General features: G+C 40.9%; 1 protein-coding gene across 1 annotated transcript in view; it reads right to left on the reverse strand.

Moving 5' to 3' along the window:
• Nucleotides 1-5,487, reverse strand: part of DMP1 (dentin matrix acidic phosphoprotein 1) — a 16,686-nt gene extending 11,199 nt beyond the window's left edge. Inside the window, exon 1 of the mRNA XM_010847789.1 lies at nucleotides 5,383-5,487. The gene's annotated coding sequence lies outside the window, so the exon portion shown is untranslated. The remainder of the gene's footprint in view (nucleotides 1-5,382) is intronic.
• Between the last annotated feature and the right edge of the window lie 2,958 nt (nucleotides 5,488-8,445).

Genomic DNA, 8,445 nt, shown 5'->3' on the forward strand with positions numbered 1-8,445 from the left:
TTCATTTCACACCTCAAGAACTGGTGGTTTGAAAAGCAATTTGTTCTATATCTAAAAATAAATGTCCTCAATGCTAATGTAAAAAGTTATTGAAGTGATTTAAAAGGAAAATAATTTGCCTGGCACTCATGAGCCCTGGGGCTGTCCTAACAGATGGATGTCCAAACATTGTTTGGAAAGTCCTGCAGGCTGATTTGAGACTTTACTTCTACTGATTTGTGTCTTTAAATGTTAAAATATACTATGCTGGTGACAAAAGATCTAAGCTAGGGACTTCCCTAAAAGTCCAATGGTTAAGACTTTGTACTTCCAATGCAAGAGGTGCAGGTTCGAACCCTAATCAGGGAACTAAGATCCCACATGCCACACAGCCAAGACCAAAACCAAAAATTATATGAGACAAAGATCCCCAGGCTTGGCTGTATGTAAGTATCACCTGGGGAGATTTAAAGAAATCAGACAGTCATTCAGTCATGTCCATGGAATTTTCCAGGTAGAGAGTGGGTTGCCATTTCCTCCTCCAGGAGATCTTCCCAGCCCAGGGATGGAACCCATATCTCTTGCATCTCCTGCATTGGCAAGCGGATTCTTTACCACCAGCAATACCAGTGCACAAATTGCACCACAGGATAATAAATCTGTCCGCTGAGGGTGGAAACAAGCATGGGTTTGTTTTTAAAAGTGCTCCAAAGTGACTTCAACCTCTGATCCCAGAAATAATTGTACCTTGCTCAATAATGACTGAATACACTGAATAACGTCTGAAACACTGGGCTCAAGAAGTCATCTAGTCATATTGTTTAAATTTATTCAGGAAAACAATAGAAATCCTAAGATAAGGAGACTGAGAAGGTGCCTGCCTCATTTCTACAATTCTACACCCAAATGGTCCAACAGGGTCACTCATCCCTCATCCTGAGCATATTCCGCGTCAACATCACTACGCTTTGTGTTATTTTCTTCATCCTAATTCAGCACACTTCGTATCAGTCCATTTGCTTTAATAATATTTTGATTCCTTTTTCAAATCTTTCACCTAATATCAACAATCTGAAAATGCTCAGCTGCCCCTAAAACAAGCCTAATCCAACTTTCAAAGGAAACCAGAATATCTCATCCCAAAATATGCCTCTGACACAAAAATTCTGTTGAGCTGGAGGCACTTAAGAAAAAGCAGATGCCAGAAGGGTGCTCTGATCCTCCTTTTCCTACCTGGAAGCAGGAGATAAATCCCATGTGAAAGCTGCCCCCTGTCCCGGGGGGAGGGAAGACAGTCTCTTTAGCAGGGATGGAGGCAAGGCTGAGGGAATTCTGTACAAACAGACCTTGTTAACCTAACCCGACCTTCCTGGGGACTTCTCCACAAGCTACTGGCCCTAGCTCAGATCCCCTAGGTCTTGTCAGTTCTTCACAAATGTATTGTTTCTTTGCCTAAAAGTTGTAAAAGCTTCTGTTGCAGTCACTTCAGGTCCTCATTCTCTTGGGAAGGCACCCGTGTACATGTGGAAATTTTAATAAAACATGTAGGCTCTTCTCCTGCTATTCTGTCTTCTGCCAGTTTAATTTTTAGGCCCAGTCAGAGACCCTAAGAAAGTAGAGGAAAAATTTTCCTCCCTTACACTTTAGTTACCACAATCAAAACATCTTTTAAGTTCTTAGATTCATTTCTTTAAAAAAAAAAAAGTCTTTATTGAATTTGTTACAATACTGCTTCTGTTTTTTGTTTTTTTTCTTTATGTTTGGTGTTTCTGACCCCAAGGCATGTGGGATCTTAACTCCCCAACCAGGGATCGAACCCTCACCTGATGCACTGGAAGGCAAAGTCTTAACCACTGGACCACCAGGGAAGTCCCTTAGGTTCATTTCATAAGGAAAGTTTCTGCTGAATACAATACTATCAAAATAACTGTATGCCAATGGTGTTGGCTTCATAGGTCTAATGGCTCACCATTTTAATTTTCAAAGTGAAATCTGAATATAGTAATAACTTCATGGTACTCTGAAAACCAGTAAATATTCCAGTCTTGATAAAAGGCCAACAAATATTGAGTTCTTCTCTTGTATTTTCTTTGGCTTCTCTCTAATCTGAATAACAAAACAATGAAGCAGTACTCTAACACTAATGAATGTTGTGTGTCTCACGAAGGACGGGCGTGCTTCTAGTGTTCAGTTTTGCAGGGATGGAATATTATGAAATGCAAGGAAGATGCAGCAATTTGCTCATGCTTCTAGAAATACCATTTAGCACCCTGACTCAAAGTCACAATTTTCCAAGTGGAAGTCTGGTAAACTAAAATAAAATACACCCTGGGGTCCTGAGAGAGCTGATGCTGCCTCCTGTAGAATATAGTCTGCTATCAAGCATTAAAGTCAGAGCTTTAAGCCCTATGCTAGGTTTTCAATGAGTGTTTTTGATAAAAATAATTATACTTGTGTGAAGTATATTCCAGATGAGAGCTCCAAACTCTTATAAACTTTTCAACCAACCACATCAAAAATGTAGAAGCAGATATGCAGTAGCCCTACTCTGGGTAATAAATGAACAAAAAATCTACTAGCGTGAGAGATGAATCCAGAACCCCAAGTTCTTCTTCAGTGATTGGTAAGTGTCACTTTTACATTGCACCTGCCGTCATTCTACAATGAGAACACATAATAAAAGGAAATCCATAACCTCAAGATTGCTGGGAGAAATATCAATAACCTCAGATATGCAGATGACACCACATTTATGGCAGAAAGCGAAGAACTAAAAAGCCTCTTAATGAAAGTGAAAGAGGAGAGTGAAAAAGTTGGCTTAAAACTCAACATTCAGAAAACTAAGATCATGGCATCTGGTCCCATCACTCCATGGTAAATAGATGGGGAATCAATGGAAACAGTGACAGACTTTATTTTGGGGGGCTCCAAAATCACTGCAGATGGTGACTGCAGCCATGAAATTAAAAGACGCTTGCTCCTTGGAAGAAAAACTATGACCAACTAGACAACATAGTAAAAAGCAAAGATATTACTTTGCCAACAAATGTCCATCTAGTCAAAGGTATGGATTTTCCGGTAGTCATGTATGGATGTGAGAGTTGGATTATAAGGAGTTGGATTATAAATCTGAGCTCTGAAGAATTGATGTTTTTGAACTGTGGTGTTGAAGAAGACTCTTGAGAGTCCCTTGGACTGCAAGGAGATCCAACCAGTTATCCTGAAGGAAATCAGTCCTGAATATTTATTGGAAGGACTGATGCTGAAGCTGAAACTCCAATTCCTTGGCCACCTGATGTGAAGAACTGACTCATTGGGAAAGACCCTGATGCTGGAAAAGATTGAAGGCAGGAAGAGAAGGGGACAACAGAGGATGAGATGGTTTAATGGCATCACTGACTCTATGGACATGAGTTTGAGTAACTCTGGGAATTGGTGATGGACAGGGAAGCCTGGTGTGCTGCAGTCCATGGGGTTGCAAAGAGTCGGACATGACTGAGCAACTGAACTGACAACCTCAATTTGAGTTTCACCTGTTTGGAAGTGTGTGTTTTAGAGGCTTTTAACTTTACCAGTTTTTTCCCCAGAGTTGAGAAGATCCAACTCCTGAAGATATTCTGGATCTGGAGAAGGGTATTTCAATCTCTTTCCTCTCTGGCCACCCTCAAGTAGTGCAGAATTTCTAGAATTTCCTCAAAGTTAATATTCATGTGTATATATTTTCTTTTATGTAAACTAAAATGAAAGAGATAGGCCGAAGGAAGGAAATCAAAACTTGAAAAATTATAGGCTCACTATATCATACTTACTTTCCTTATGTTTGGATTAATGTTGTCTTCCTTAATAAGACTAATGAACAATATACCCACTTATTAGCAGTCAATAAATATCTATTGAGAACGTTCTATGAGCTAGGCACTGTTCTAGATACTCGAGTATACAGCAGTGTGTCAAGCTGGTTTTACAAAAGCAAAATTACCCAGAACCCAACTAATCAGAACCCCTATTAGCTAGAATTTGATTTGTTACTACTTTTTTAAAATAAAGTGCATTTTGACCAGGACATGGATTCTATTAGAAATTCAGAAAACCAACCAAGTAAATCAATAAAAATTCCAGTCATTCCAACTGTAATTGTCTTGAGGTCAGCTATAAGCATCCCTTTGTTAGATGCTTTCAACCACAGTACAATAACTCCTAGGTGTTGCCAAATTAAATATAAATGTGAAAGGCCTCTTAGCATCTGAGACACATTGGTTCACATTACCATTCAGGAAGAGGGGGGAGGTTCTAACAGATAAATGTCCATTAGAAAATTGTTTGGTTGTTTACTTATTTTAACCAACCAGAACAAAGTATTGGGTTGGCCAAAAAGTTCATTCCAGTTTTTCATAACAACCCATGGGAAAACCCAAATGACATTTTTGGCCAACCCAATAGCATAGTCTACTTGGCCCTCAGTTAAACATAAAGTCTGGGTCAGCAGACACTATCACTCCCGAAGAAGACAAGTCCTTGATGTGTTGCTATTACACATGGGATCTTCAAGACATCATGCAGAAAAGCATTGCCTGACCACAGCTCCCACTGTCTGTTATGGAAGACAGACACTTCTGATAAAGATGAAAAAAGGGATAAATGCAAAAAAATGTTTTAAGTACAGATGGACAGGAGTATACTGCTGTGCTCTACACTAAGAAAGGTTTTTAAAAGATAGTTATATTCTACATTTATTGAACTCTGATGGTGTGTAAGATATCATCTTAACATGAATACACAGCTAAACAACAGAAGAACATTTACTGAACTCAGATAGTGTGTAAGACATCACGCTTACATGAATATCCAGCTAAACACCAGAAAAGTAGTGTAAGTAACACACCCTTGGTTTATTTCAGTGGTCTTAGCATCTCCTTTCAGCTACTCAATTCATAGGAATATTATTGGATGAATACCATCATATGATTTTGAATTTAAAAGACCATATTTTGAAAGTTCTGCCAGTCTAGTTTAGATTCTTTTATGTCTTGTGGGCCATGAACATACCTATACCCATAAAACCTAAATGTAAAAGCTTTATTTGTTTTGCTAATTAAAGCCAAACTTCAAAATGACCTTCCATCTGCCTCTTGATAAATAAACTCCCTTTCAGAAGTACCATGCAGAGATCTAATTAAAGTGTTACTGAGAAAATCACCTGTCTATTGACAACATGTCATTTTAATACCGCTGTTTACTGGCATAAACAGCAAAGGTACAAATGAAATCGTTTTTACCCAAGGCACAGTTCTCCCCATCTTTCTCTGTATGGCATAACGCTTCTCAAACGTGTACATATATTAATATTTTCCAAACAACACAGCAGAAGTTATTTTTTAGAATTTAGGAATGAAAATATCTTACCCTCTTCAATTAACAAAGACTTTTCCCCCAAAGGCTCAACAATCAGGCTGAAGTTCTTGAAGAGGAAATCTGTAACAATGAAGCCTCTCTTGGGTTGAGGTTCTGAACACTTCTCTGATGGTGCAGGAATTTAAACACTGCTTCAGCTCTTCACAGCCAATCAACTTCAGGCTGGGGGTGACTGACATCACAAGGTGTGACCGGGACTTCAGTCCACCCACACTTCCTCCAGCTTGCAGAAGCAGATTTGCCCTAAAAAGCTCTTGTGGTTCCCAAATGACTAGACTAGTTTCCATTAAATTGAAGATCTTCCTAAAGCTTTATTTTGCTTTCTAAATATATGTCATTCACATCCATGCAGGCTTATATGAGCATTATAAACAATGACAATGTCTTCCACCCACTGGCAGATCCCAGCAGACCCAAGGATGGGAAAAGGAGAGTCAAGAAGTGGTTAGAACGTTTCCTGTTAATGCTGGTGACTCTACGCATCTTGGCTTGTACATAAAGAATCTACTAAAATACTAGACTTGCCTAAATTGTTGGTGTTGAGAAGATGGGCTTTTTTTCTCACTGTTTTCATCTTTTAACAATCTCCACCACTCATCCCCTTTTCCACTCATCTCCCTACCCCCAAATACATGGGAACACATGCTTGATTGCTCACTCATCTCCGACTCTTTGCGACCCTAAGAACTGCAGCCCACCAGGCTCCTCTGTCCATGGATTTCCCAGGCAAGAATACTAGAGTGGGTTGCCATTTCCTCCACCAGGGTATCTTCCCAACCCAGGGATCGAACTCACGTCTCCTGTGTCTCCTGCATTGGCAAAGAGATTGTTTACCACTGAGCCACCTGGGAAGCCCTCTCTTATACACACAAAGATCCAAAATTCCTACTAATATAGCACAATATCCCCTTTCAGAATTCTGTGGTGACTGGAAATGTTAAAGTACCACCCTAAGGATCTTGCATTTTTAATTGAAAATAACTTAAATCCAGTACTTTATTACTCCTCCCAACTGCCTGCCACATTTTTATTTTAATGCTGGTGACCCTGAAGTCAGAATTGGATTAAAAGAAAGACTAGTTGTATAGCATCCAGAGAAGCCAATTTCCAAGGAACTTTCTGCCATCCCTAAATATGTAATGAAGTGAATATAATGGTACTTAGCAGGACTCTTCAGAGAATGTGCTGAAGGTTGTATAGGCAGCTGAAAGTGAGGTGGGCACCTCCCAAGGAGCATGCTCAAGGAACAGTAGAAAGACCAGTGAACAACTATCTAAAGAATGTAAGTTTTCAGGACTCCCTGGTGGTCCAGTGGCTAAGACTCAGTGCTCCCAATGCAGGGAACCCAGGTTCAATCCCTGGTCAGGGAACTAGAGCCCTCAAATCATATCAAATTCATGGATGTTTCACTGTGAACTGCCAAGAGGTGGGGGGCATAAATGAGGATAAGAGAGTCTATTTTCACACAGGGCTGATTAAAAGACCAAAGTTCATAGGCGGAAGCTATAAATTCCCTACATTCTGTTCCGGTTCTGAATTATACTCCCTGGTGGTTTCATAGGTCTTGACTGAGGTCTGTCCTAGTAGAACCTTATAATCTTATGTCAGAGTGGATTCTGGGAAAATTTTGGCAAAGGATGTTACTGGACATTGTTTTGGGATCTCCATATTCCTGCATAAAAGCAGACAGAGCAACTAGATAACCAAACTGAAAACCATAGACTACATATACAATAAAAGTAATTTTTTTAGTTCTATTTCTGCAAGAGGGGCCACCGAAATGAGAAGCCTGTGCCTGGAAACTAGAAAGTAGCCCCTACTGGCTATTACTAGGAAGAAAACCCACACGCACCAATGACCACCCAGCACCGCCAAAAATAAAAATAAAAAAATTAAAAATTAATTTTTAATTAAATTATTGTATCTTAATGCATATATGTGGAATCTCTAAAGATGGTGCAGACAAACCTATTTGCAGGCAGCAGTGGAGATGCAGACAAAGAGAACAGCCTTATGGACACGGGGTCTGGGATGGGGTGGGGAGAGGATGGGATGAATGGAGAGAGTAGCATAGAAACATAAACACCACCATATGTGAAATACATAGCCAGAGGGAGTTTGCTGTAAGACTCAGGGGACTCAAACCGGGGCTCTGTGACAACCTAGAGGGGTGGGTTGGGGTAGGAGGTGGGAAGAAGGTTCAAGAGGGAGGGGATATATGCATGATTCATAGGGACGTATGGCTGACTCATGTTGATGTATGGCAGAAACCAGCCCAATATTGTAAAGCAATTATCCTTCAATTATAAATAAATGTTTAAAAACTTGAAATAAATTTTTTAAAAACTGAAAATGCTTTGTATCTTAAAACAACTCTGGTAGCTGGGGGCTGCAGTCATCTGGGGACTCAACTGAAACAGAATATTCAAGGTCGCTCTCATATTGTTGCTGCCTGGGAGCTGGAACTGCTATTCTGGGCACTTCAGTTCCCCTTTGCCCACGGCCTCTCCTTGTGGCTTGGCCCTTCCACCCAGTGGCTGGGGTCCAAGAGCTGCCCCACATGTCACCTTCTCCACGTTCTATTGGCCAAATCAATCACTGGCCCATCCCATACTCCAAAGGAGGAATCGTAGTCTCTGCCTCCTGATGTGAGGAGCAAAATGAACGTACAAGCAGCAGAGGAAATGTTGAGGCCATTTTGGAGGCTGGTTACCGCATGACATGACAGGTTGTAGCCGCAACCAACAAAGTGGCTGAGGATAAACCACCAGCTGCCACAGCTCCTACATCATCTGCACAGGCGTAAGCAGAGGGAGCATGAGGGCACCTGATGGACTTCAGAACAGGAAACTCCAACAGAGTCAATAATTATTGCTGGTAGGGCTTGGGGGAGGGCTTCCCAGGTGGTGCTAGTGGTAAAGAACCTGCCTGCCAATGCAGGAGACTAAGAGATGCGGGTTCAGTCCCTGGGTCGGGAAGATCCCCTGGAGGAGGGCATGGCAACTCCAGTATTCTTGCCTGGAGAATCCCTGAACAGAGGAGGCTGGAGTCCAT

The sequence above is a fragment of the Bison bison genome, unplaced genomic scaffold, assembly GCF_000754665.1.
Source record: "Bison bison bison isolate TAMUID 2011002044 unplaced genomic scaffold, Bison_UMD1.0 scf7180017864255, whole genome shotgun sequence".
Classification (NCBI taxonomy): Eukaryota; Metazoa; Chordata; class Mammalia; order Artiodactyla; family Bovidae; genus Bison; species Bison bison.